Here is a 14,887-nt window from a genome sequence, read left to right as displayed (position 1 = left end):
ATTCTAAATAATGGTGAGATTTGATGAGCCGACCATCAAATATAGGATATCAGAGGCAAGATTGCGGGTGTAACACACGCCACCGACCTAGTTGGTGTGTTGATGTCACCAAGTTTTGTGGGTCCCATCATGAGGCATGTGTTGATGTCCATTTGGCGAGCTCATTGTAAGGCTTGAGTTGAAAACAAGATAAATCCAAAGATCAAGTGGACCACATTGCAAAAAACAGTGGGAGATTGAACGTCTACCATTGAAACCCTTTTGGGGTCATAGAAGTTTTGGATCAATATGATATTTGTTTTTCCTCTTCATCCAGGTCTGTGTGACCTCATGAAGAGATTGGATGGAAAATAAACATTATGGTGGGCCTTATGGGCCCTATGAATGTTTTAACGGTGTGAATCATTATCCCCATTGCTATTTGTGTTGTGGTCCACTTGAGCTTTGGATATTACTCATTTTTAGGCTCGAGCTCTAAAATGATCTTGCCAAATGGATGATCAGTGTGGATATAATAAATACAACATTGTGGGGCCAATATAACTTTGATTTCCTTTGAACCGTTCGTGTAATTCAGAGCTCGAGGAGCGTCAGCGCTTATCTTCACAAGACACGTACCCACACCAGTCAGGTTGACGGTGTGTGGTACACCAGCCAATCCACTTTTGCCTACCAGCTCGATGAAGCACTATAAGATATTTGATTGACACTATTGTGGAGAAAACCGAATTGGTCCCTCACATAGGAAGAGCAACCGTTATCTACAAGTGATATGCCTCTGAGTCGAGGAAGACACTCCAAGGTGGGATGACCGAGGTCCGAGCAGAATGGCCATCGGCATAGGTTGTAAGACCCGTATCCTAGTCCGTACCGTTCCGTTGGCTTCCGCGGTCATTCCGGTCGAATTCCGGAAACCTTCGCATCGTATCCGACGTTTGCGCGCGATCTTAAGCCGAGACTTGCATACCGAAGTCGGCTCGAACCGAAACCTGTACCTTGTCGACCGTGCCATCGTCGTGTTTCCAACGCCGCGACTCGCGCACCAAACCGATACCTAAGGTAGAAGATGTAGGCCTACGTTCAATTAGAAGAAAACGCCGCGCGTACGAATTCCGAGAGAATCTTTACGACATGTCCCATCAATCAAGTACACATCACACATCAAGTCAAGTACAAGCAACCCATACCCTATCCTTACCTCTCTCTCACATAAGCTACCCAAAGTCAACTCTCTCTCTCTCTCTCTCTCTCTCTCTCTCTCTCTCTCCACCCATCCCTTTCTTACAACCCATTACTCCACCCATCACCCATCACACCTCACCCATCCTTTTCACCCATCACTTCTCTCTCTTCCTCATTTCTCAAAAATCTCTCCAAGCAACAACCTCTCACACGTCCAAGCTCCTCTCTCCCAAACCACAAGTGTGGCCCACCCTCTCATCTCTCATCCACACCATCAAAATCCCATCAACCACCACCAAAAGTGAATGCAAGGAGTATAGAAGGCTAAGGGAGCAAGGAGGAGGCCTAGAGGTGGGTGATCTTTGAGTTTCTACCGTTGATTTCATGATTTAAGGGCCCACTTGTCAATGAGACCCATTTCGATGTATGTGATGTATCAATGGAGGGCCCATAGTGGCGGGGTCCCTCCTCTCTATCACCGTCTCTCTCTCTCCCTCTCTCTCTCTCTTTGAATGGTGATAATGATGAAGGGGTGAGTGTGGCCCACCATAAATCATATTTTTCATGTGGGACCCATCGGACCACCGTGATAATGATCTTGAAAAACGGATGGACGGGTGGATTTCTCACCAACATCTAGATGGGCCTCACCTAGTTTCCTGTCGCAGACTTCAATCTTAAGAAAAAAAAAGGAGGAAAAAAAGAATAGGAAAGAAAAATACAGGCTATATCGTTGCGTCCTACCCCGTCGGTCTCTAGGAACAGGCACGAGCTCCGAGTGGCCACTGTGATGTATGGGTTTTATCTACACCAGCTATCCATTTTTCCTTGTCATTTTATGATAGGAGACCAAAAATGGGGTGGGTATAAGAAACGGGTGTGCCAGAAAATGGGTATTAAATTATCACCGTTGAAAACTTCTTGGGCGCCACAGAAGTTTTGAATCGATCTGATATATATGTTTTCCCATTCAGGACTATGTAACTTTATGAATGGGTGTTGGATATCCAGCCCATTAGCGGGCCCAGAGGGAAGGAAAACATAAACATCAGGTGGATCAAACAGGTGGGCCACGTGCATGTGGGACCCACCATGATGTCCATTTTTTTGTATGCCGTCCAGCCTCTCTGGACGCTGGACATGGTAGGGTTGGCTAGCATGGAGTGCGTGTACTGACATGGGAGTGTACTAACGAGCTAACCAAAATAAAGGGAATGGTGGGCCACTCATGCAGACTCCACCTCGATGTATGTACACAATCCATGCCGTCTACCTCGTTGCTCAGCCTAATTTAAGCGTTGAGCCGGAAAATGGAGTCAATCCGATAATTAAGCGGGCCATACCTTAGGAAACAGTATTATTACCGTCCAAAAACTCGCATTGATGTTTACTCGCCAAATCATAATGGATATTGGACCCTGTATGACGGTATCAAGCCGGAGAATACAATGGGCGGGGCAGATTTTCTTGATGTAGGCCCCACCTGTGAAAAACTATAGGAAAACTGATTTAAAAAAAAAAGAAAAGAGAAGGAGGCAGCGCTGACGTTGCTGCTGCAGAACGCGTAGGCAGCGCCTGCGCCTAACGAAGGGGTGGCTAGGCAGGGATCACGGTCCCATGTGTAGGCCCCACTTTGATGTGTCTCGATCATCCACACCGTGCATTTGCTGGGTCCCCTCTGGGGAGTGGGCCACCCCAAAAATGAGTCGTAAACAACACTCAGGTGGCGCACGTCACGGGAAATAGTGGGATTGAACGTCTGCCGCTGCAACCCTTCTAGGTGGCCCAGGAGTTTTGGATTAATACGAAATTTGTTTTTCCTGTTCATTAAGGTCTGCGTGACCTTATGAACGGATTGGATGACTTATAAACATTATGGTGGGCCCCACGTGGAGCCCACAGTGACATTAAGTGTTTTATTCACACCGTCAGAGCCCACCCAGATGTACGTGTTTTATCTATGCCCTCCAGCCATTTTACGTGGCTGATGGACGGGCAGGGGGACCCCACCATGAGTTATATGTTTCATCCATGCCGTCCATCTATATGGGACCAAACCCCCCGTGTGGGGCTGCACCTCGTGTATGTGCATGTGTATATATGCATTTTATTGTGTATATTATATTATATATATATATACATTATATTGATCATATATATTATATTATATATACATACATATATATGATGGTGGGATTTTATGGGACCCACCATGATGCATGTGTTTCATCCAAACCGTCCAATCATTTTGAAAATTATTTTAAGGCCTTGTGTTGAGGCCCATCTTGGTGTATTTGTGGGCCGTCCATTGAGGCCCACTTTGATTTGTATAAGGCCATATGTTGAGGCCCACCTTGATTCGTATGAGGCCCATATTATGAGGCCCATTGTGACGTATGCAAGGCTCATGTGATTAGGCCCAGCTTGATGTATTTGTGGCCCGCCCACTAAGGTTCACTTGAGATATATGAGTTCATGGTTTGAGGCCCATTTGATGTATTTGGGCCCTTCAGTCGAGGCCCAACAAGATCTATATAAGGCCCATTGCAATATGTGATTTATGGCAGGCCGTGCCTTGGGAGCAATGATGGTTTGATGTCCACATTGTAAGGATGATGTTGGTTAAATGTCCGCATTGTCACTCTCTCCCTAGGGCCCATTAATAGGCCCATACCCGTAGCATATAGGCCGTCTAGGCCCATCTTCGTTTTGATCAGAGCCCATCACCACATAACATGTATAGGATAGATCCATAATTCATGATCATACGCATCATATGTATGCCTGATATGAGAAGTGACTGATCATAGCATATGCCTTCGGGCAGATTGTTTATGGGCTCCCTGACAGGTGGAGTTGCCCCACATGAGAGTTCGGTATGCGCAGGATTATTGCATGTCTGATAGTATGATTCATGCACTTGCATTAGTGTGATTGCGATTACTATATGCCTTAGTGACATCAGGGCCATAGCTTCCACAAACACATCGTGGGTGGCTGGATTGGATACCGAAAATTTATTACTAAGCATCGGGGCGCCATAGATGTCCCTACGTGAAAATTCTTAAACCCAATGGTACCAGAGGATGACTCCAACGTCGAGACCGAGTGGATATATGAGCGCACGAGGACCGTATACCAGGAGGCCGTGTCTCTCACTGTGTCGTGGTCGGTTGGAAAGGGGTGTGGCTTTACTCGCTCGAGGGTAGGGGCCATAATTCATGATCATACGCATCATATGTATGCCTGACATGAGAAGTGACTGATCATAGCATATGCCTTCGGGCAGATCGTTTATGGGCTCCCTGACAGGTGGAGTTGCCCCACATGAGCGTTCGGTATGCGCAGGATTGTTGCATGTCTGATAGTATGATTCATGCACTTGCATTAGTGTGATTGTGATTACTATATGCCTTAGTGACATCAGGGCCATAGCCGCCACAAACACATCGTGGGTGGCTGGATTGGATACCAAAAATATTGTTACTAAGCATCGGAGCGCCATAGATATCCCTACGTGAAAATTCCTAAACCCAATGGTACCAGAGGATGACTCCAACGTCGAGACCGAGTGGATATATGAGTGCACGAGGGCCGTATACCAGGAGGCCGCGTCTCTCACTGTGTCGTGGTCGGTTGGAAAGGGGTGTGGCCTTACTCACCCGAGGGTAGGGGCCAATATTAGGCTGAGTTTAACCAGCTTGTGAATGGGTCTGCTATTGACATGACGGATGGGTATTGGTAGACTATTGGCCAGGCGGATAGTGAGGTTTCTTACTCTCACTTGGACTGTGCGGCTAGGAGAGCGGTAGTGCCACTTGGAGTGTTCTAAATCCCGGTGATTATCCATAATGAGAACTGTATTGATACATTATAATGATTGACTTGCTTGAGTTGTATCTCGCATCGCACGTGTTATGGCTGATAGCATTCATATCTTGCACCGCATAGCCTTGGTACGGCTGATTGCATTCATGTACTCATCACCATGATTCTGCATTACTCTGACCATACATTCTGAGCACGCTTATATTGCGCACACACTTACACCACCCTCTAAACTTTTTATAAGCTTATGCACGATTGATGCGTGCAGGTGACGTCAGGACGCAGCCGTAGCCTTGTCGCGGCAGGAGCGTGCAGCCGAGATTTTGGAGTTTCCGTTATTTTCATTATATTGTATTTTCCTTTCATACGCCTTGTACTTAAAAGTTTTTGATCATACTGGATTTTGTAATGGTGTTCTTGTGGTTATTGTTCGTGGGTTATGCTCTTGGTTATGCTCATTACGAATTAAATTGATATTAGAAATCCTCTTTCTAGGATCTTAGGATCGGAACCTGGTAAATGGGTGCCGGGAGCCGAGAATGAGGTTCTATGGAGGCTGTCAGCGCCGGATTCGGCGATCGGGAATTTTGTGAACCTGGTTTCCAAGTTCAGGGCGTGATATAGGTCGAGTTGTGCCTTCAGCTCAAAGACAAGCCGTCGAACTGATTTGTCAAAGGACGAATCTTGGTAGGAGAGGACTCATCACAATAGAAATGTCTATAACATGAGTAAGGAACCGGTAGGGAAGGAGCTTGGGCCCTGAGCCCTCTAACATCCTGAGCTAGCTAGGTTGACCATTGTGAGAGAGGTCAGATGACAAATCCAGGCTGAATCTTGCCATGGATCCAAAAGAGAAGGATCCGACTTTATCTTGGCCAAAGATAACTTCGACATATTTAGGATAAGAATTTCGCTAGATCAGAGATCCTCCGGCATAACACAGTAGGATTTAGAGATTTAGAACCTTCTTCCACGCCTTACATATACGACCACATACTCTAAACCAGGGGTAAAAAAGGAGAAAAAGAGAAGTGACTCATCTTAAGCCCTAATATACTTCATTGCAATCATTTTCTATGAATCTAACTTAAGCATTAAAGGGTCCACAGTTAGGCTACCGGCACCCTACGTTGCTTATTATTATTATTTTTTTCTATTTTTACAAATCTATCGGAAAGCATGAGGTGTCTATTATTGTTTGACCAGATTCTAACAATAACAGATACCTCTAGTACCAAGCCCTGTACTGGTTAGTGCTCTTTAACCCCCGCCATGGTGTATGTATTTCATCCACGTTATTTATCTATCTTTCAGCTCATTTTATGGCATGAGTAAAAAAATGAGGCACATCCAAATCTCAAGTGGACTCCACCACGACTGAACGCACCATTAAAAGCTTCTTGAGGGCACAAGAGTTTTGGATCAAGCTGGAAGCGGTTGTGCACTAAAGGAAACTCTATGGGTCCACCATGATTTATATATTATATTCACCTGTCCATCCATTTTACCAAACAATTTAAGGCTTGATCCAAAAAATGAATCACATCCAAAGCTCAAGTGGACCACATCATAGGAAACAATGAGATTTGAACATCTATCGATGAAAAATTCTAGGGGGCGACGTCAGTTTTGGATCAAGTTGATATTTGTGTCTTCTCTTTATCCATGTCTATGTGATTTTATGAGCAAGTTGGATGGCAAATATGTATCACTGTAGGTCCTAGGAAGGTTTCAACGGTGGAAATCATTGAAATCGTTATTCCCAGTGTTTCCTACGGCATGGTACACTTGAGCTTTTGGATATGCTTCAATGAGGGGCTTAACCCTTAAAATGATCTGTAAAAACGGACGGACGGTGTGGATAAACTACGTACTTTCAAGGTGGGCCTAGCAGAGTTTACTCGTAACATAAATGCATAATGAGTTACTCAGGACACTATCCGATTTCTTCGAGCTGATATTTACGTTTTCCCTTCATCAAGGCCTGTGCAGCCTAATCAACCGGTTGGATGGCAAATACATATTACACCGGGCATTAAGAAGTTTTTAATGGTGGGCATTAAATTACCACTGTTTCCGGTGGTGTGGTCCACCTCAGATTTGGATCTGTGTCATTTTTGGCATCATCCCTAAAATGAGCTGAAAAACTGGATGGATGGCATGGATAAAACATATGCATTATGGTGGAGCCCACGGAGCTTTCGCAGGACCGAGCTCCATACAGGCGGGGGCACTACCCAAACCGGGCTCACCGAATATGGTAAGGCCCATAGTAAAAACGGTCTGGGCTATTGAAAAGATCCCGATCCAATGGCTAAAGACGCCATGTATCCAACTGCAATGTAGCAGGATGGAGAGACCGTGTTTGTTTTCAACCCAGCAAAGGTAGAGGTGGGGTCCACCACTTGACGACCTAAGCCATTAATGTGATCGTTCCCTGTAGTTCTATCATAGGATAGATCCATGCCATAATATATTCGATGCATACAGATAATTATAACTGTACACAATTTAGAGGGAACAAAAACGAAAGGCTGGGATCATTACACTGGAACACTTTAGTGGTGTCGCCCATCCACTACGGGACCTTCCATATGAACTTGGATCGACGGAACATGTGGCCGAAATCTACAATCCGTTGAGCTGGGCAAAATCTTGCCATCAGATTTCCTTCTCAAGACTGCAATAGACACCTTTGAAAACCTTTCAAATATGCTTATTCTAATTGCACATGCCAGCATAATGACAAATCTCCTTCTCCACACCTGTAGCCTACTTGGTGATTCGATCCATCATGATGTTTAGAATAACAAAAAATTTGACTGATCTAAATATAAGGTGAGTCACACCATTAAAAATTATATACACCACCACTTGAAAATATCAAAATGCAGGTGTAGCCTACCTGGTGATTTGATGAGAAGGATTTATGGTTAATGTGGTTATAAAGAATGGGTTTATATATTTAATAATTGGATGTCATACACATTCCGTGTGGGCTCCAAAATTTTCTACTTCATTACATTAAAAAAACAAAACAACCATACATGAGTGTAGTTTGATAACTTCCTTCCTCAAAAACTCAATGTAGGTGTTTTGATTTATATAGCAAATTTTCAATAAATAGAGTATTCCTAAAGAATTTTCTCATAAAATCCTATAATTTAAAATTTAAAATAAATATTTACAAAAGGCATTGTTTAAAAACTTGGTACTCAACTAGGGATTAGGTTGAGTTGACTTAGATCAACCATAAACTATTAATTCATGCTATCCATCGACCCTATACAAAACTTGTTCGGGTTTTTGACAACTCGGCCATAGAATACATCGTACTTGTCTAATATTCTATAATCTTTCGCAATCTTTGGAAAATCCGTCCTTGCACTCGTTCCTTTTCATATAAGCTATGCATGCATCAGAATATATAGGTGTCCTTTTATGACTTTGTGACGGTTGGAGGCACCGACGTGGTGGCATTTGTTGCTCCACGTGGATCACTAAGCATCTTAAACTTGTAAAAGAAAGATCAGAATATGTACCAAAAATCAAAAAATTATTGCAGCAGTGGTAATGGCATATGATGATATAGAAATTATAAGTGATGTAGCGCTTATCAGAAATTATACTGAGGGTTGAAATTGTGTTTATGATAATTAGTTAAAATATGGCTCACAATCAAATGTACCGTAAATAGAAAAGACTTGATGGTTGGTCAAACGAAACATATTTGTTAGTCCAATTCCGGCAAACGAGTGTCCACAAATTAAGGATATGGTTGTCCAATAATTATGATTTTGGGATTGTAATCTAGTTGTAATATATATATATATATATATATATATATATATATATATATATATATATATATATATATATATATGGGAAAGGGTACTATGCGCTCAACCTCACAAGTCCGTCCCATAAGGTAGAGCTGTGTGGGCCCCACCGTGATGTTTTTCGAACATCTACCCCGTCAGTCAGATGCATCATTCCATCGTGGACCTAGGTCTCAAAAATCAAGTCAATCCGTGACTTGTGTGGGCCACACCACATACAAAAGTGGGGAGGGACTGTGCACCATTAAAAAATTCATAATCATTTTTTGGGCCTATCAAGATGTGGTTTGCAAATCCAGCCCATCCATTATATGTGTCCCACTTGGATGAGGGTTTAGATCTAGTTTTAGCAGCATTCAAAACTCAGGTGGGCTCCACCAAGTACTTTTATATGTTTTAACGGTGTCTTTACATGATTTTAGATGGTATGGCCCACCTGAGTTCCGTATACGGCTGATTTTTAGGATATCCTATAATTTAGAGGGGACCCATCAAATGCACGGTGTTGATGGTCGACACGCATCATGGTGGGGCCCACACAGCTCGACCTCATGGGAGCTTATCGTGAGTTCGAGCGCATAGTACCTTTCCCTATATATATATATATATTAGTAGTTTCTACAATTTAGGGGGTTTAATTTGAGTTGATATAACACGTGTACAATTTTCATGTGCTTGCGTATTTAGCATCCTGCATTACCAGAGTATCACATAACTACCCTTTGAATGTACTAAGTGATGTCAAAGCTCTGTGATGTCAAAGCTCTGTGGACCCCACTATGATGTATGTGTTTTATCCATGCCCTCCATCGATTTTCCATCTTATTTTAATGCATGATCTAAAGCATGAGGCAGGTCCAACTCACAGGTGGAGCACACACACCACAGGAAAACAGTATTGATTGAATGTACACCATTAAAAATTCCCAAGGCCCACTGTAATGTGTATTTGCCATCCAACCTGTTGATAAGGTCACAAAGACCTGGATGAAGGGAAAACGTAAATATCAGCTTGATCCAAAAATTCGGTGGCCCCCAAAAAGTTTTCAATGGTAAACGTAATTTCCACTGTTTCCTGTGGTGTGGTCCACCCGAGATGTCGATCTGCCTAAAATTTGGGTGTTCATGCCATAAAATGATATGGAAAAATGGATGGACGGCGTGGATAATACGAATACATCATGATGGAGCTCACACAGCTTTGACATCAGCTAGCTGGTGAGAGCTGGGGTCACTAGCCAAACCGCGTCTGGGTTGGGTGTGCACAGAGATCCAGTGCTTACATATCTACCACCATTCAACAGTCGTGGGGGAGAATCCTAGTACGCATTTCAAAATGAGTTTTGAAACTTAAGTGGGGCATCTTACCTGATGGACGGGGTGGATCTCACGAGAGATCCATACATGTGGCTGTAGGTCCGTGAAAGTAACCTCTTAGGTTCTTGCGCGAGTTACCCTAGCGCGACTCTACAGCCCGATTCCTCACCCGAACATCTTTATTCTCAGACGAATTTTGTGAAGAATGATCTGCTGCTGCGAATATCTTTCCACCTGAATATCTACCCACACCTACGGCTGTAAATGGGTCAGCGGACCTAATGGGTACCCAGAATCGGCCAATTTAGACCCACCAATTTATTAAATGGTACAATGTAGGTCCAATATCAGATTCAGTTGCTAAATAAGTCCAGATCTGATTTTCTTAATATTAAGCCCAACCGAAACCCATTTAGTAAATGGACTGGTTTGATTTATGTTGCAAGATATATGTTTTAAAGGACACATCTATATTCTGACACGGTCATACTTCGTTTTAAATTCCAAAAAAAGGATTGTATACCTTAATAAGTAACCTGAAAAGTCTAAATTAGTTAGACCGACTCATTTATAAGTGGTAGTTAAGTGAATCACCTTTTACTAACCTATACTTTTTTATAAATGAGTTTGATGGAGTTGACTTAGACCCAACTCAAGCCTCTCTATTTAATAATAGTATCTGGGTCTAAAATTTAAACCTACACCCATTTAGCAAATGAATGGGTTTAGCTTTGGCTAAACCCGGCCCAAACCCAACCACTTACAACGTACAATGCCCATAAACAAGTGACAAACGTGGGCAGATCTACACAGTTCATGAGGGATACCTAGACGGGGGGTATTAGGTGCGGCCACGACCTCACCCAAGATGGTGTGGCCATCCCACCTTGATGTAGATCTAACTGTCTGGTGAACCATAACGTAAAAAACAGGGTGATTGACCATTAAAAAAGTCTCGTGTGTTACGAAAGTTTTGAATCAAGTTGATATTTGCGTTTTCTTTTTTCGTCCAAGCTTGTGTGACCTTACCAACAGGTTTGATGGCAAATAAACGTTGTGGAAACTTTAAGGTGGGTCCTATGGAGTTTTCAATGATGTTAGGTTCATTCATCATTGGTTTTTATAATACGTTTTACCTAAGATTTGGATCTACTTTGCTTTTGGGGCCACGCCCAAAAATGATACGAAAAACGATTAGAAGACATATATAATACATACATCAAGGTGGGATGCACGGTAAGGCCGCACCTAAACAGCTCCCTCATTGGACAGTATCCGGGCCTTGGACGCGGATTGCATGCAGACACTGCCGGTAGCAACGACTCACTGCTGTATGGTGTTCTGTGGACCTATTTTAGGGGTCGCTCTAAAATAAGGCAGACCCAAATCTCAGGTAGACCACACCACTGGAAACAGTAGTGATTGAATAACCACCATTAAAAACTTTTTGGAAAAATAAGTTTTGAATCAAGCTGATGTTTGTTTTTCCTTCATCCAGGTCTATGTGACCTAAAGGCCGTTTGGCCGGGCGGATTGGAAGGGATTGAATGTTATTGGAAGGGATTGGAAGTTAAATCCCGGGATTGGCCGGGCCTCCCAAACAGACTGGGTGATCTGATCCCGGGATATAGCAATCCCATGGATCTTATGACAATCCACTGACAACACCATCATTGCCTTTAAATCCCATCCAATACACCCTAATCCGTTCCATTTTACCTAGGACGTGTTTGGTTTGAGGGATTGTAACGGATGGAAAGGTTTAATCCCGGGATTGGAAGGACGTGCCAAACAGACGTGCCAAACAGACTCGAGATAGCAATCCCGGGATATAGCAATCCCATGGATCTTAAGACAATCCACTGACAACACTCTCATTACCTTGAAATCCATGCCATCCACCCTAACACCATTCAATCCCTTCCAATCCACCCGGCCAAACGAGGGTTGGATGGCAAATAAACGTTACAGTGGGCCCTGGGAAGTTTTTAACGGTGGGCTTTCATTCACTGCTGTTTTCTTCTAGTATGGTCCACCTGAGATTTAGATCTGTCTCATTTTTAGGCTCATGTGCTAAAATAATGATCCAAGTTGGATGGACGGCGTGGATAAAACATATGCATCTTTGTGGGGCCCACAGTGCACCGTCCAGTAGCGACGTGGCAACCGGCAGTGTCAACATGCGATTCATCTCATCAAGAGTGCCACACGTGTATGATTAGGAAAATGATGAGTAGCAATCCGCATTTGAGGTACATGTGTGGCCAACCGGAGCGTGTGCTGTCCTGAGGCATGTGTGGGCACCCAGATCTCGTACGCGGGGAAAAGTCGGCATGTGCGAGTGACTCGTGCTTGTCGCATCTTCATGCGCTGCTGCGAACAGCGTCCTTCCTTTCCCAGGGTCCACGATCACCCTTTTTTGGTACGGGAAGTGGGACACGTGGCGCACGAAGTAGGCCGCGGAAACCGTACGATCCCCAAATGGAAAAGACAGCGACTGGAGTTTGTGGCCCATCCACACGAATCAATCATCTGGGCGGCGACTCTTAACTCTTAAGTCGCTTTTCCAAGCGAGTTCTTTTTGCCTCCGTCGTGACTCAAGAACCAGCGTGATTCGCCAGCCACTGGGGCCCACATACTGAGATGGTCGTATCAATTGAACCGTTCGTGTTCTCTTTACCATACATAACCTATCTTCCGATAACCACGCTTCACAGATGATCCTAGCCCTTGATTTTACAGCTGAATGCTAGCCATTCAAAATCTTCTTTTCACTATTCTAAGTTCACCTCAAGATAGTGATAATCACAATGTCCCATTTCTTACGATGGCTACAAAGCATGGGTCCCACAACATGGACGGCTCCGATCATCAAATCACTCAGCATGTAGGATCTGGTTGACAGCGACGCACGCCGGATTCTGAGCCGCGACAGAGGAAAAAAGGGACCCGACCCCACATAAAGGTTGTTGGGAATGTGCTGCACGTATCGGATGGTGGGCCCCACACACGTGGCGTTGTGGAGAAAGGACGCGGATTACGTACTACCCCCGCCCGTCCCTACCTCCGAACGGGCAGGCCTGTGGGCGGGCCCACGGTGATGTATTTGTACATCCAAACCGTCAATCCCTCTTCTCATATTATTTTAAGGCATAAACACGAAAATAAGGCAGATCCAACGATCAAGTGGGCCACACCAAATAACAAGCTTGGTTGCATTAAAATGCACAAAGCATTAAATGTCAGTTGCATTAAATGCACGAGTCATCTGTGTGTGGTCCATTTGATCGTTGGATCTGCCTATTTTTGTTTTGATGCTTTAAAATAATCTGAGAAAAGGGATAGACGGTTTGGATGTACAGATACATCACGGTGGGCCCGCCCACAGACCTGCCCGTTCGGAGCTAGGGACGGGCGTGGGTAGTACGCAATCGGCGCCCGTGGAGAAAAGGGCGAAAGCGTGAATTCTAAGCTGCTCGGTTTTGGGGACGCAGCCTTGATTGAATCTTAGGACGAACTCGGCATACGTTCTCTCTCCGTTCTGCACTTTCATTTACGACCACGGTTCATCGCGACTGAAAGGTGACGCAGCTCAGTTGTAACGCAAAGCTCTGTGGGGCCCACCAAGATGTTTGTGTTACATCCACTCCGTCCATCTGTTTATTTAGCTTATTTTATCACATTATCCCAAACATGATGGAGATCGAAAACTCAAACGAGCCACACGAGTGAGAAATGAACGAAACCCGTTGAAACCTTAATGGGGCAAGGAAGTTTTTAATCAGGGTTATATTTATGTTTTCCCATCATCGAGGTGGGAATCACCTTATGAAAGGGTTGGATGGCTTTTAAACAGCACTGTGGATCCGGTAAGGTTTCAATTACTCATGCTCGGGTAGTGGACTCTAAGGAGTTTCAACACCCGGTCAAGGGTCCGAGCATGCTTAAGTGTTGAAAGCGCGAGTGTGTGGGGATGCGTGTGCGTGTGGTTTAAATAAAAAAAAAAAAACAAAACTGTTGGTTTCCCTATCTCTCCTGTTTCCTATGGTATGGCTAACTTAAGTTTTATATCTCCCTCGTATATGGTATCATGTGCTAAAATGAGCTGGGCGAACGGATCGATGGAGTGGATATAACATAAACACCGCAGTGATACCGGATCCACAGCTCAAGCGGTAGACGGAGCGAAAGATGCCTCGTTTCAACACCGAGGTCTTGGCATCGATTCCTGGGGGTGGCTAACAGAAGTGTGATCTGACAGTGGGTGTACTAACAAGCTAAAAAAAAACCATAAAAACCGCAGTGGACCTCGCGGAGCTATGGGCTACAGGGAAGCCGCGACCCGGGTTACAGGCAAGTCGCGCCAGGGAATGGAAGCATGTGCCCAGCTACGTCGCATCATGGTGGTTTTGTGTAGGCCCCACCATGGTAAATATCCAGCTCAACAGAGGTCTCCACCATTCGTATTAAGGACGGCTAGAGAGTACAAACGGATGTCCATGTCTTGAAATTTTTGCTATGGACGGCGAAGATCTCCGATCATTGGGAACTTATCACAACGGGCCATCCATGGGTCCATTGGATGAACGGTATGAATAGATGAGAAGGCATCTCCAACCAGCCTGGCAAATTGTATAGTTTGAGGCAGATGACTGGGCTGGGACGCTCACATGTTTTGGCGATCCTAACAGTTGACCTGATGGGCCACCAGATTCTAGAGA

This window comes from Magnolia sinica, chromosome 5 (genome assembly GCF_029962835.1).
Source record: "Magnolia sinica isolate HGM2019 chromosome 5, MsV1, whole genome shotgun sequence".
Classification (NCBI taxonomy): domain Eukaryota; kingdom Viridiplantae; phylum Streptophyta; class Magnoliopsida; order Magnoliales; family Magnoliaceae; genus Magnolia; species Magnolia sinica.
Note: the sequence above shows the minus strand (reverse complement) of the source record.